This window comes from Rhinolophus ferrumequinum, chromosome X, assembly GCF_004115265.2.
Source record: "Rhinolophus ferrumequinum isolate MPI-CBG mRhiFer1 chromosome X, mRhiFer1_v1.p, whole genome shotgun sequence".
NCBI lineage: Eukaryota > Metazoa > Chordata > Mammalia > Chiroptera > Rhinolophidae > Rhinolophus > Rhinolophus ferrumequinum.
Window position 1 is genome coordinate 79158565 of NC_046284.1, and position 15962 is coordinate 79174526.

Genomic DNA, 15962 nt, shown 5'->3' on the forward strand with positions numbered 1-15962 from the left:
GTAAAGCCATCTGGTCCAGGGCTTTTGTTTGTTGGGAGACTGTTAATTACCGATTCAATTTCCTTGGTGGTAATCAGTCAATTCAGGTTTCTGTTTCTTCTTGAGTTAGCCTTGGAAGGTTGTACGCCTCTAGAAAATTGTCCATTTCTTCCAGATTGTCGAATTTGTTGGCATATAGTTGCTCATAGTAATTTCTTAAAATTTTTTGTATTTCTGCGGTGTCTGTTGTCACTTCTCTTTCATTTCTGATTTTCATAATTTGGGTCCTCTCTCTCTCTTTTTCTTTAATGAGTCTGGCTAAAGGTTTGTCAATTTTGTTTATCTTCTCTAAGAACCAACTCTTGGATTCATTGATGTTTTGTATTGTTTTTCTGGTTTCTATTTCATTTATTTCCGCTCTGATCTTTATTATCTCCTTCCTTGTACTCCCTTTGGGCTTATTTTGCTGTTCTTTTTCCACATTCCTTAAGTGTGAAGATAAACTGTTGATTAGTGATATTTCTTGTTTCTTAAGGTAGGCCTGCAATGCTATGAATTTCCCTCTTAGGACTGCTTTCGCAGCATCCCATAGATTTTGGGTCGTCGTGTTTTCATTTTCGTTTGTCTCAATATATCTTTTGATTTCTTCCTTGATCTCCTGGTTGACCCATTCATTATTTAGTAACATGTTATTCAGCCTCCATGAATTGGTGTGTCTTCCAGTTTTTTTCTTGTAATTGATTTCTAGTTTCATAGTACTGTGGTCAGAGAAGATGCTTGAAATTATTTCAGTTTTCTTCAATTCATTGAGACTTGTTTTGTGGCCTAACATGTGATCTATCTTGGAAAATATTCCATGTGTGCTCGAGAAGAATGTATATTCTGCATCTTTGGGGTGAAATGCTCTAAAACTATCCGTTAAATCCAACTGGTCTAATGTGTCATTTAAGGCTGCTGTTTCCATATTGATTTTGTGTCTGGAGGATCTGTCCCTTGCTGTCAGTGGTGTGTTGAAGTCCCCTACTATGATAGTGTTGCTGTTGATCTCTGTCTTTATGTTGGTCAATATATGTTTTATATATTTAGGTGCTCCTACATTGCATACATAGATGTTTATTAGGGATATGTCCTGTTGTTGGATTGATCTCTTTATTATTATGTAGTGCCCTTCTTTGTCTTTTATTATATTCTTCATTTTAAAGTCCATTTTGTCAGGTATATGTATTGCTACTGAAGTTTTTTTTCTGATTTCCATTTGCATGAAATATCTTATTCCACCCCTTCACTTTCAGCCTGTGTGTGTCTTTTGATCTGAGGTGAGTCTCCTGTACACAGCATATACAAGTGTCTTGTTTTCTTATCCACTCAGCCACCCTATATCTTTTGATTGGAGCATTTAATCCATTTACATTTAAAGTGGTTATTGATAGATAGATAGGTATTGCCATTTTGTTGTTTGTATTTCTGGTCTTCATTAGTTAGATTTTTTTCATCTTTCTTCTGTTTAAAGAAGCCCTTTTAACATCCTGCAGTGCTGGCTGAGTGGTAATGAATTCCTTTAGCTTATTCTTTTCAGGGAAGCTGTGTATCTCTCCTATAATTTTAAATGATAGCCTTGCTGGATAAAGCAATCTAGGTTGTACGATTTTGTTTTTCATCACTTTGAATACCTCCTGCCACTCCCTTCTGGCCTGCATAGTTTCTGTAGAAAAGTCTTATGGGATTACCCTTGTAAGTAACTTGCTGTCTGTCTGTTGCTGCTTTTAGGATCTCTCTTTGTCTTTAACCTTTCCCATTTTAATTATGATGGTTCTTGGTGTGGGCCTATTTGTGTTCATCTTGGTTGGAATTCTCTGCACTTCCTGGGCTTGTATGTCGGTTTTCTTCACCAGGTTAGGGAAGTTTTTGGTCATTATTGCTTCAAATATGTTCTCGATCCCTTGCTGCCTCTCTTCTCCTTCTGTTATTGCTATGATGTACATGTTGTTGCACTTGATGTTATCAACAGGACTCAAACAATTTTCATTGTTTTTTATTCTTTTCTTTTTGTTCCACTTGGGTGATCTCTGCTGTCTTGTCTTCTAAATCGCTGATTCGATCCTCTGCTTCATCTAACCTGCTGGTAATTCTTTTGAATGTGTTCTTTATTTCAGTTATTTTTATTCTTTAGTTTTAACTGGTTTTTATGATTTCTCTGTCCTTCTTTATGTTCTCACTAAGTTCCTTAAACATTCTTATCATCAGTGTTCTAAACTTTGTCTCTGATAAATTGCTTACCTCTATTTCACTAAGTTCCAATTCTGGAGGTATCTTCTGGTTTTCTTGTTTGTTTGTTTGTTAGTTTGGGACATGTTTCTTTGTTTCCACATACTGGCTGACTCTCTGTGTTTGCTTCGATGTATTAGGTACATCCCCTAGGTCTCTCAGTCTTTGCAGGCTGGACTTATGTAGTATGTGTCCTTTATATTTGAAATGCCCAGTCTCCCTATTCTCCTGTGTGTGTGTTCCAGAGGTGTCCCTTGTGTTGTCTGTATTCTCTTGTTGAAGTTGAGCTTTAATTGCTTTTTGCTTGACTGTAGGTGGTATTAACTCCAAGGTTGAATAGCTGTGAGAATTTGCTGTGCCCGCAGTGTATGAATTGCTGTGTGAGGGTTTACCCCTCAGATAAGGCTTGGCACCTATGGGCTCTTGTGCCTGTAGATAATTCCCATTGGGTGTTTCATTTGTAGGTCTAACTCAGTAATGCTCTTGCTCGTTCTGGAGTTGGCTTCTGAGTGTGTTGATTCTTGTGCCTCTTGCGCTGTGCCCTGGTGCAGGGCGATTTCAGAGCAAAACAAATCGACAAGCACAGCAACAACAACAAAAAACCCCAAATACCCTCACATGTAAAAACAACCAACACTCAACACAAACAGAAATATCAAAAGTATGAAACAAACAAAATAAAAGAAACAAAACGATAAATAGCAGCAGCCCCCCAAACAATCAAAACAGAAAAATGGAAAGAAGGAGGAAAAGTAGAGCAAGGAAAAGAAAAAAGAACAGATAGAGAAAGGGGAAAACAAATATGTATCTATCTACTAAAAATGATAATAATACTAAAATAAGAAAAACAAACAAGCAAACAAAAAACCAAAGGAAAAAAAAAAAACAGCACCAGTCTTGGCTTAAGCCCACGAAGGTATCTCCAGGTTGTCCTCTGCTGTACAAAAACTCCTCTGCTTTTTGTGGAGGCAGAGCCGGCCACCTGGTACCCAGAGTGGCCCTGGCAATGCAGTTCTAGATGAATGGGGCTATGGGGTGTGGTTGGCAGTTTTTACAAAGTCAGTGCAGTTTCTGCTCTCACCTGCACAAATGTGCACTGAGAGCACCACAGCCAGCCACTGGGAGGTGGGCTTCTTCCTTGTGTGCCGATTTCCTGAGTCTTAGAGCACTTTTCCTGTCCGGGGGTGTGGAGGGCTTGAGATTTCTGAGCTGCTGAAAGCCCAGAGCTGCCTCTGCCACCCACTGCTGACTCCTGCATGGGTCTCAGCTGTAATTGCCCTGAGCTGCCCAGAAAAGGTGGTGGCTGGGAAGGTGTCTTCTGTCTACCTGTGCAGCCTCTTCCCTAGGTCACAGCTGTAAATCAGCTTTTACCAGTTCTTGAGAGCTGTAGCTCCTCTGTAATCTGACACTACTCCTTTCTGTCCCGGGACCAGTTTAAGACTCTAGAAGGGTGGGGGGTAGGATTGCTGTTGGAGAGTGGGGGGAGGGGCCCAGGTATGGAGTTTGCTTTATGTCTGACCAAGAGAGCCCAGTTGCAGTTCTCAGCTGAGGTTTCTGCCTGGAACACTGGGTACCAAAGTCCTCTATGCTGATTTCTCAGTAGGACTGTGGGGCACAGGGAAAGAGCCCACAGCTTGGCTGTTGCAATCTCTCATCTGTGTCCTGGGGCCCCTGCATCTCCACAGCTGTGGATGAGGGCTTGTCTCCACACCTCTCCTTTCCCTCTTCCCCCGCTCATCCAGTTTGCCCACCTTCAGTTTTGCCCACCTTCAGGTAATCCTCGTGCAAGTCTCTTAGCTATTCTGTGTGATGAGCAGAGAATCCTTTGATGAATTATGGATGTTCAATTTGTGGTAACTTCCAAGGGAGAACTCAAGAAGCCCACCTCGCTGCTGCCATTTCTATGATGTCCTTGTGGGAATTTTTTAATAACATCCTTTGGTTGAGAAGTATTAGAGCTAAGACTTGAACACAGGTCTCTGATTACAATGTCTGTGCTCTTTTCACTATGCCACACCACTTATGACAACTCATTAATTTTATAAACTCTTTGAGGCCAGGGACTATTTACACATCATTGTGTCACAAATAATGCCTGGCCTATAGCAAGTACTTCATAAATATTTACTAGACTTTTAAACTGATCTGTAATTTAAAAAGTGCATTATATTTATTGTCTTATTTAATCTTTACCGTAACCAGAAAGTATTATCCCTGCTTTTCAGATATTAAAATTGAAGCCTAGAATGATGTCACCAAGATGGTGACATAGGTCATTCCTGACTTCATTCCCCCTCACAAGAAAAGCAACTAGCATCTATTCAAGAACAAGACCCCACTGAGAGAATCCTAGAACATGGGGATGGGTCTGAAGCACCCACCTGCACCTCAGAGACCGAGACAGACTGGATTAGAAGGGTAACAGGAGCAGCTACATGTTGACTGCATTGCTCCTCCCCAGGGTCAATGCATCACCACAGAAAGAGGTCTTTGAGTTCTGAGCCTTTGGTTCCTCCAATAGGAAAAGAGAACACAGGGGGCCAATTAGTCTCACCCAGCATTGTGGGTCACTTTGTGGGAACCCCTATTCTGATCTTGCACCATGACGATTGCAGGGAAATCTGTAGGGCCCAGCCACTGGGAATCTGACTGTGACAGAGAAGAGGGTTGGAGCTTGCAAAAACTGGTGGGATTACTAATTAAGCAATGAAGGTAGACCAAGTTCATACCTTCATTGCTTAATTAGTAATCCCACCAGCAGCTTTGCTTGTCTATAGAACCAAGACAAGGGCACACTCTGAGTAGGGAACTTGGCAGGGTGCAGATTTGCCTGCCTCAGGTCCTCAAATGAGTATTGCCAACCCTAGAGCCTGGTTTGCCCAGTCCCAGGCAAGGTACTGAGTGATAACATCACACACTGTGGAGAGTGCCTTTCAGGCCCATTTGACCAAAAGAGTTGATGACAACTCCTAGAAGTTGTTTTGCCCAGTGGCACTCAAGCCAAGAAGTGTGTGGGCAGAACTGATTACCCCAGAGCAAAGTCAGTACTAGGCATGGAGGCTTCCCTGCTATGCATGATGGGGGGGTTAATTCATAACCAAGGCTGAAGGTAGCTCCCAGCCCCTCCCAACTAGAAAGCATGTTTGGGAAATTGAGAGTAGCCTGGAGCATCCCTTCCAGGCAAGGGGGCTGAGACATAGCCCCAACTGCTATGGAGATAGTCTTCTAGCTCCATTTGACATGAAGAGCTAGAGACAACTCCAGGAAGCTGTGCAGCCCAGTGGCCCTTGAGCGAAAGGAAGGGCAGATGGAGCCAATAGTTTGCAGAGTGAAACCAATGGCCCTGTTTAGCCACGGGCCAGGCAACTTGGGGTGCAGTTTGGCTTGAGTTAAGACAGCAAACAAAGCACTTTACCAGTTTTAGAGGTGCTTCTCCTGCTGTGCCCAGGCAGGGAATCTGATTCATACTCCTGCTCATTTCTGAATACAGTCTTCAGCCTGTCCAACAAGCAAGCCTAATTAGAGCACATGGGAAGCTGTGTAGCCCATTCAACTGTCCTATGAACACTGGCACTTGAACAGAGAGCACAACTAATGGTTTCTGCCATCTGGAGAGCAAAATCAATGGCCTCATCTGACCAAAGAATTCAGTGCACAATCAGGACTGATTCAGGCCCCCAAACAAGCTATAACAGTCCCTGGGCCCTGGCTTGCTGCCCTGCCAGGGCACGGAAGCTAATTAATAGCCTTATCTATTACTTACTGAATATAGTGTCCAGTCCCGACCATCTAGTAAGCCTGACTAGAGAATACAGACAACCTTGGAGCCCATCCTATAGATTCACTTGGTTATGGAAGTAAGCCAGCAGTCCTACCCAACTGGTCTTAGCCAGTGGCACACACACCTCCATCCTTGACTTCAGAGCTCAGAAAGTTTCCTCACTCAAATACATACCATAACAGAAGGCTTCATCTGCCTAAAGACACCGTGTTTCCCCGAAAATCATACCTAGCCGGACAATCAGCTCTGATGCATCTTTTGGAGCAAAAGTTAATATAAGACCCAGTCTTATATTATAGTAAAATATAAGACCTGGTATTATATTATATTGTTTTATATTATATCATATTATATTAAAGACCCGGTCTTATATTATAGTAAAATAAGACCGGGTCTTGTATTAATTTTTGCTCCAAAAGATGCATTAGAGCTGATTGTCCGGCTAGGTATGATTTTCGGGGAAACACGGCATTACAAGCAGACACATCCTGAAACCCAAACTGAACTGACTGGTGAAGAACTATCTCTGCCAAAGCAAACCTGTTAAGTCTGGAAAAAGAGTCCCGTTCCTCAGATGTGTAGATAGCAACCTAAGGAATTAAGGATTAAAAAGTCAGGTAAATGTGACACAGTCAAAGGAAACTAATTAAAGCTCCAATAACTGACCCTAAAGAATAGAGGTCTATGAACTGTCTGACAAAGAATTCAGAAGTTTAGTGAACTACAAGAAAACATATACAGATGACTAAACAAAATTAGGAAAACAATAAATGAACAAAATGAGAAGTTTGATGACAAAATAGCAACCATCAAAAAAAAAAAAGAAAGAAAGAAATCCTAGAGTTGAAAAATACAATAATTGAACTGAAGAATTCAATAGAGAGTTTCAAAAATAGACACAAGCACGCAGAAGAAATAATCAGTACCCTGGAGGATAGGGCACTGGAAATTACACAGTCAGAGGAGCAACAGAAAAAAAAAAAGAATGAAAAAGAGTGAAGAAAACCTATGGGAATTCTGGGGCACAATAAAAACAAGTAGTATTTGCCTTGTGGGAATTCCAGAAGAGGAAAGGACAGAGGAAAGGACAGAAAGCATATTTAAAGCAATAATGGCTGAAAACTGCCCAAACCTAGAGAGAAACATGAACATTCATATCCATGAGTCCCAGAGGATCACAAATTGGTTGAACCCAGATAGGGCTACACCAAGACACATTATAATTAAATTTGCAAAAGTCAAAGAGGCCAGCAGAGGGTGGTATCCTGGGAGGTGCACGAAACCTCGCTGACATCTTGTCAGAGATCCAAACACAGGTGGGCACGGAGTTTCTCAAACTGGTGGAGCTCTCCTCTGCTAATTACATCTCAGAAAGAATCAACTTTTATCAATGGACTCATTCATCAAATGAAATATACCTGTACTATTTTTAAAAGATTTGTATTTCATAATGGAAAAATTTACTCCCCAAAATGAAAATGAAGACATTTGACAAGGTGATTTAAGGTGCGGACATTTGAGAAAGTGTCACATCAAATCAGTAAACCAAAGGATAAGTATTAAATAGATTAAAAGATTAAACCTAAACACTTATCATATAAAAAAACAGGAATATTTCATCTTGACAGAGAAAGAATTTTTATTCAATATGTATTTTCTGAAATTAAAAGAGAGAGACAAGAATAGACTTAAAAGAAAATAGATATTTAGTAAATAAGCAATGTCAATTTATTTTTCTGATGAGGATAATTCAGTGATGTTAAATCGTTTTCAAATCCCTGGTAGTGGTCCTAAAACCAAGACTTTTTTGATGGGACTGATATTGAGGGAAGTAGGACCTTTTGTGTATTCAACTCACAGTTGTAGAACTTGCAATCATCGGCATGAGTAGCTTAAAAAGGAAATCAAGAAGCTTTCAACTAAATCCAAAATTACAGTCGTATTTTTTTAATGCTGTGGTTTTAAAAGCCTCTTCATACCATTGAAAATGAATTGACAACTATTTTAAAAGATTAAAGAAAGGCAGATGTCTGCAAATGATCCCCCTCCATCAGCCCAGAAGTCTGTATTACCTGCAACTCTTCCTGCTGTGCTTCAAACTCCTTCTCCTTGTTCAGTCCTAAGACAGGATTCTCTTCCCGACTCTCTGATGGAAGCTTCAGTGCACCATCACTCACCAGCTCCAGAGGCTCAGTGCATACAATTTAATTTTTACTGCAAGTTGGCCTTACGCAGGAGAGTGTTACCATTGAAGCCTAGTAACTATCTTTATCTGCTGTCAAGGATCTTCTGTGCTCCATTGTTTATCAAAAGGTACTGTGCATGCTATTTATGTAAATATTGTTTCTAATGCTTTTCTATTAATTATACATGCAACAATGAGTTAACACATATGGATCAATCAATTGTTTATATACTAATTCTGAGCATTTTTGGAAGGGTCCTAATAGCCTCTGAGCCTAAAGTCTGAAATTTCAGAGTCTAACAACTGGAGCCTACCGTATATCCCAACTTTAAAATACTGCTTATTTAACTGTCTATTTAAGAACAGGAAAATCAGTATAAAGTCAAGAGAATTTAAGAAATCTCATTTGATTTCAGAGAAAACAGGATGTAGAGAGTGGAAGGCATCAAGGTGGTTTATCAAAAGGCTGGGACATAGCAGCAGCTGAGTCCCAGGTCCATACTTTAGTCATCCTAAGTGCCCTATGTTCTGCCCTTCTTTTTTATACTCTCTTCCTTCCCTTTACCTTATTTCACCTAAACTGCCATTAAATATGAGAGGAGCACATTCTCTCTTTCTCTCAAAAAACAAGTAAATGAGTTTTGAATATATGACAGAATATATGAAAATTTGAAAACTGTGTGTGGTTTTGTTTCCCATCCACCCACCCCCTGCCCGGTACTATACCATGTCTTAAGGAACATTAGCTAAGTGTCTTTAATAATCTTGATTTGTTGGAAGAGCTGTTATGTTCTCTATTTTATCATTTAACTATACATATATATATATATATATATATATATATATATATATATATATATATACATATGTATATGTACATATATATGTATGTAGTGTGAATTGGTTACATTTTATTTTTAATGGAGAAAACATATATTTCAGATTTGTTTCAAAGAAATTAGTATACTTTATGTTTTAAAAATCATGTCAGTGAAGGCAGTGTGGAGGTTCCTCAAAAAGTTACGACTAGAATTACCATATGACCTAGCAATCCCTCTCCTGGGTATCTACCCAAAAAATCTGAAAACATCTACACATAAAGACACGTGTGCTCCAATGTTCATTGCAGCTTTGTTTACGGTGGCCAAGACACGGAAACAACCAAAATGTCCTTCGATAGATGAATGGATAAAGAAGTTGTGGTATATATACACAATGGAATATTATTCGGCAGTAAGAAAAGATGATATAGGAACATTTGTGACAACATGGATGGATCTTGAGAGTATAATGTGAAGAGAAATAAGTGAGACAGAAAAAGCAGAGAACCATATGATTTCACTGATATGTGGTATATAAACCAAAAACAACAAAAGAACAAGACAAACAAATGAGAAACAAGAAATCATAGACACAGACAATAGTTTAGTGGTTACCAGAGGGTAAGGGGAGTGGGGGGTGGGAGATGAGGGCAAGGGGGATCAAATATATGGTGATGGAAGGAGAACTGACTCCGGGTGGTGAACACACAATGGGATTTATAGATAATGTAATACAGAATTGTACACCTGAAATCTATGTAATTTTACTAACAATTGTCACCCCAATAAATTTTAAAAAAAAGCATGTCAGTGAGACTAATATATTTGCATTCAGGCTCCTCATCTTACTGTTTTTGTTTCAATTACTTATGCTTTATATGGTTTGTCATTATCATCTGATGTAGAAGTAATTAACAGTTCAAAAACTGCTATGTGGTTTGTGAAAATGACTTATGCCTCCTGTGTTTTAACAGTGATTTTTCTATTTAAATGTAGTCCAAATAAGATTAACTTTTCCTTTGTAGATCTGTGGAACCATCTATTGTCTTTAAGTATCTTTGTTTTTAATTTCCCTTTCATTAAATGTTACAGAAGTTTTTCAGAAATATTTTTTCAACTAGGTTGTACTTTTTGTTTTTAATTAAAGTTTATTGGGGCAATAATTGTCAGTAAAGTTACATAGATTTCAGGTGTACAATTCTGTATTACATCATCTATAAATCCCATTGTGTGTTCACCACCCAGACTCAGTTCTCCTTCCATCACCATATATTTGATCCCCTTTACCCTCAGCTACCACCCTCCTCCCCCCTTACCTTCTGGTAACCAATAAACTATTGTCTGTGTCTATGAGTTTTTGTTTCTCATTTGTTTGTCTTGTTCTTTTGTTGTTTTTGGTTTATATACCACATACCAGTGAAATCAAACAACCAAAATGTCCTTCGATAGATGGATAGATAAAGAAGTTGTGGTATATATACACAATGGAATACTATTCGGCAGTAAGAAAAGATGAAATAGGACCATTTGTGACAACATGGATCTATCTTGAGATTATAATGCTAAGTGAAATAAGACAGAAAAAGCAGAGAACTGTATGGTTTCACTGATATGTGGTATATGAACCAAAAACAACAAAAGAACAAGACAAACAAATGAGAAACAAAAACTCATAGACACAGACAATAGTTTATTGGTTACCAGAAGGTAAGGGGGGAGGAGGGTGGTAGATGAGGGTAAAGGGGATCAAATATATGGTGATGGAAGGAGAACTGACTCAGAGTGGTGAACACACAATGGGATTTATAGATGATGTAATACAGAATTGTACACCTGAAATCTATGTAACTTTACTAACAATTGTCACCCCAATAAATTTTAATTTAAAAAATTACAAATAGAATACTACATGACCCAGCAATCCCTCTCCTGGGTACCTACCCAAAAACTCTGAAGACATTTATCCATAAAGACAAGTGTGCTCCGATGTTCATTGCAGCTTTTTTTACAGTGGCCAAGACATCAAATAACCAAAATGTCCTTCGATAGATGAATGGATAGGTTGTACTTTTTAATTTAAAGGTAAGATTTTAACTTAAATACAATTTGTGACTTTTAAAAAAGTCAAAGCAAAGAAAGCATTTTAAGAGCAGCAAGGGAAAAAAGAAAAGTTACATACAAGGGAACCCCGCGTAAGACTAGGCAGATTTCTCAACAGAAACATTTCCAGCCAGGAACGAATAGGATGCCATATTCAAACTATGAAAGAAAATAACTTAAGCAAGAATTCAATACATGGTGAAACTATCCTTTAGAGACAAAGAAGAAATAAGGACTTTCCTGAACAAACAAAGACAGAGGGAGTTCATTACCACCATACCTGCCTTACAAGAAATGCTAAAGGGAGTTCTTTAAGTGGAAGTAAAGTAATGCTAATTAACATCATAAAAAGAGAAAAAGGGGGCCAGCCCGGTGGCTCAGATTGTTGGAGTCATGCTCCTAACGCCAAGGTCACTGGTTCGATTCCCATATGGGCCAGTGACATGCGCCCTCTACAGTTAAGATTGTGAACAACGGCTCTCCCTGGAGCTGGGCTGCTGTGAGCAGCTGGAGGTCGGCGTGAGCTGCTGTGCCCTGCTGTGGGCTACCATGTGCTGCCAGTGTGAGTGGCCCGCAGCCAGGAGAGCTGCCGTGAGCAGCCTACCGAGGACCCTGGCGACCGACTGCCTCAGCTGGGGGGGGAGTGCAAGGCTCATAATACCAGCATGGGCCAGCGAGCTGTGTCCTACACAACTAGACTGAGAAACAACAGCTTGAACCGGAGTGGGGGATGAGGTGGAAGAAGAGGGGAAAAACACAAAAAGGTAGCATAAATCTCACTGGTAGTAATAAATATATAGTCATAGATTCTACAGCATGGTAATAATGGTACATAACTCACTTAAATGTTTAAAAAATGAACATAGCAAAAATGACCATAAAATTGAAGCTTAGGGAAGTTAAGCAAATTTCTCAGAGTTTCACAGCTAGTAAAGTATAATTAAGACTGTAGCTTTGTAGTAATAGTCCTCCAAATTTGTTTTCTTAAAGATTGTTTTGGCTATTCAGACTTGCATTTCCATGTAAATTTTAGTATCAGCTGGTCAGTTTCTGCAAAAAGATCATCCGGGATTTCGATAGAAATTGCATTGAATCTGTAGATCATTTGAGGGCAGTATCACCATCTTAACAATATGAAGTCTTCCATTACATGAACATAGGGTTTTTTTCATTTATTCAGGTCTTTAATTTCTTTTTATGAGGTTTTGTTATTTTCAGTTCTCAAGTCTTGCACTTACTTGTTAATTTTATTCCTAGGTATTTTTTGAAGTTATTATAAATGAAATTTTCTTAATTTAATTTTGAGATTGTTTATTGCTAGTGCATGGAAATATAATTAATTTTTGTGTACTCATTTCATATCCCAAAACAATGTTAAATTCATTTACTAATTCTAATTATTTTTGGATTCCTGAGAATTTTCTTCATAAAAAATATATATCCTCTGCAAATGGAAATACTTTTACACCTCCTTTCCAGTTTGGTTCTATTTTCCTTTTTTTTCTTGCCTAAATGTCCTGGCTATAACTTCAATTACAATGTTGAATAGAATTAGCAAGAGTATTAATACTTGTTTTGTTCCTGGTCTAAGGGAAAAGTTTACAATCTATCACCATTAAGTTTGATGTTAGCTGTGGGTTTTTTTCTTAGATGCCTTTTGTCAAATTGAGAAAGTTTACTTCATTCCTAGTTTTTCATTTAATTTTATCATAAAAAGATGTTGGATTTTGTCAAATACTTTTTCTGTGTCTTGAGATTACCCTGTGTTTTTTTAATTTGATCAATATGATATATTACATTGATTGATTTTCATATGTTGAGCCAAACTTATATTTCTGAGTTGATTCCCATTTGATCATGATGTACAATTTTTGTATGTTCTTGGATTCATTTTGTTAGTATTTTGTTGAGGATTTTTACATCTATATTCATAAAGGATATTGGACTGTCATGTCCTTTTCTTGTGATATCTTTGGTTTTGGTATCAGTGTAACACTTGCCCCATATTTCGGAAGTCTTTTCTCCTATTCTATTTTTTGGAAGAGGTCTTAAGTCATTTGTTAGTATTCACCAGTGAAGCTATCTGAGTTGATTTTTCTTTATGCAAATATTTTTAAATTATTACCAATTTAATCATTTTTGCTTATTATATATCTCTTAAGATTTTCAATTTCTTCTTGAGTCAGTTTTGGTAGTTATACCTTTCTAAGAATTTGTTCATTTTACCTAAATTATATAATTTGTTGGTATATAGTTGTTTACAGTGTTCTGTGTGATCATTTTTATTTCTGTAAGTTTGACAGTAATATCCCCTTTCATTCCTGATTTCAGTAATTTGAGTATTCTCTCTTTTTCTCTTGGTCAGTCTAGCCAGTTTGTTAATTTTGTTGATCTTTCCAAAGAATCTACTTTTAGTTACATTGATTTTTTCTCTATTATATCTTATTCATTTATTTATCTTCTAATCTTTATTATTTCTTTCTTTCTCCTTACTTAAGGTTCAGTTTGTTCTTCTATTTCTAGTTTTCTTTAGATGGAAGAATTGCTTATTGGTTTGTGATCTTTCTCATTTTTTTATGTAGGTGTGTATGAGTAAAAAATTATCTCTAAGCATTGCTTTTGCTGCATCCCATTAGTTTTGGTATGTTGTAGTTTTGTTTTGATTCATATCAAAGTATTTTCAAATTTGCCTTGTGGTTTATAATTTGAATGACTGGTTATTTAGTGACATTTGGTTAATTTCCAGATACTTTTGAATTTCCCAAATTTCCTTTCGTTGTTGATATTTTTTTATTTCATTCCAATGTACAGAGAACATACTTTGTAGGATTTTAATACTCCAAAATTTACTGAGACTTATTTATGGCCTAATATATGGTCCATCCTGGAGAATGTCCCACATGCGCTAGAGAAGAATGTGCACACTGAAGTTGTTGGATATAGTGTTCTATAGATTTCTATTATATTTAGTTAATTTATAATGGTGTTGAAACCATTATTTCCTTTTTAATCTTCTGCTAAGTTGGCCTTTTTATTATTGAAAGTGGGTTATTTAAGACTCAAAATATTAGGGTTGAATTGTTTGTTTCTCTCTTCAATTCTGTCTGGTTTTGCTTTATGTATTTTGGGCCTCTGTTATTAGGTACATATATGTTTATAACTGTTTTGTCTTGATGGTTGACCCATTTATCATCATAAAATATCCTTTTTGTCTCTAGTAACAATGGTTGTCTATACTAATATATGATATTAGTATAACCACTCCAGCTCTTTTTTGGCTACTATTTGCATGGTATATCTTTTTCCATTTTTGGTTTCCAAACTATTTGTGTGTTTAAACCTATAGTGTGTCTCCTGTAAATAGCATATAGTTCAATCGTTCTTTATCCATTTTTCCAGTCTGCATATTTTCATTAGAGAGTTTAATCCATTTATATTTAACCTAACTAATTGATTATGAAGGACTTACTTCTGCCATTTTGCTCTTTATTTTCTATATGTGTTGTTGTATCTTTTTTTGTTACTGTTACTCCATTACTGAATTATTTTGTGCTAAATACATACTTTCTAGTGTATCATTTAATTCCTTTCTGCTCTTTTTTACACTTTTTTAAGAAATTGTTCTAGGGATTACAATGAGCATTTGACTTATAACAATCTACTTTATATTAATACAAACTTAATTACAACAGTGTACAAAAATTTTGCTCCAACATACGTAACTATGCCTCCCTTCTCCTCTGTGCTGTTTCCACATACAAATTACATCTTTGTAAGATTGAGTCTCTCAACTCAATTTTATAATTATTTCATTACGCAGTTGTCTTTCAAATCTGATAGAAAAAACATTACAAACTAAAAATATGTATGTACTGGATTTTTTTTTAAATTTATTCGGGTGACAATTGTTAGGAAAATTACATAGATTTCAGGTGTACAATTCTGTATTACATCATCTATAAATCCCATTGTGTGTTCACCACCCAGACTCAGTTCTCCTTCCATCACCATATATTTGATCCCCCTTACCCTCATCTCCCACCCCCCTTACCCTCTGGTAACCACTAAACTATTGTCTCTGTCTATGAGTTTTTGTTTCTCATTTGTTTGTCTTCTTCTTTTGTTGTTTTTCGTTTATATACCACATATCAGTGAAATCATATGTTTCTCTGCTTTTTCTGTCTGACTTATTTCGCTTCGCATTATACTCTCAAGATCCATCCATGTTGTCACAAATGTTCCTATATCATCTTTTCTTACCGCTGAATAGTATTCCATTGTGTATATATACCACAACTTCTTTATCCATTCATCTATCGAAGGACATTTTGGTTGTTTCCATGTCTTGGCCACCGTAAACAAGGCTGCAATGAACATTGGAGCACACGTGTCCTTATGTATAAATGTTTTCAGATTATTTGGGGTAGATACCCAGGAGAGGGATTGCTGGGTCATATGGTAATTCTATTTGTAATTTTTTGAGGAACCTCCACACTGCCTTCCATAATAGCTGCACAAGTCTGCATTGCCACCAACAGTGTATGAGGGTTCCTTTTTCTCCACAGCCTCTCCAACACTTGTTACTATTTGTCTTGTTGATGACAGCCATTCTGACTGGAGTGAGGTGATATCTCATTGTGGTTTTCATTTGCACTTCTCCAATGATTAGTGATGTTGATCATTTTTTCATATGTCTATTTGCCATTTGAATGTCCTCTTTGGAGAAATGTCTCTTTAGGTCCTCCTCCCATTTTTCAACTGGGTTGTTTGTTTTTTGGTGGTTGAGTTTCATGAGTTCCTTGTATATTTTGGATATTAGCCCCTTATCGGA

General features: G+C 37.4%; 1 protein-coding gene across 2 annotated transcripts in view; it reads left to right on the top strand.

The window, feature by feature from the left end:
* ZC3H12B (zinc finger CCCH-type containing 12B) overlaps positions 1 to 15962 on the top strand; it is a 289375-nt gene that overhangs the window by 232016 nt on the left and 41397 nt on the right. Inside the window, exon 3 of one of the 2 annotated variants that reach the window (XM_033118169.1) lies at positions 8143 to 8338. The exons of the other annotated variant lie outside the window; for it this stretch is intronic. The gene's annotated coding sequence lies outside the window, so the exon portion shown is untranslated. The remainder of the gene's footprint in view (positions 1 to 8142; positions 8339 to 15962) is intronic. 2 annotated transcript variants of the gene reach the window in all.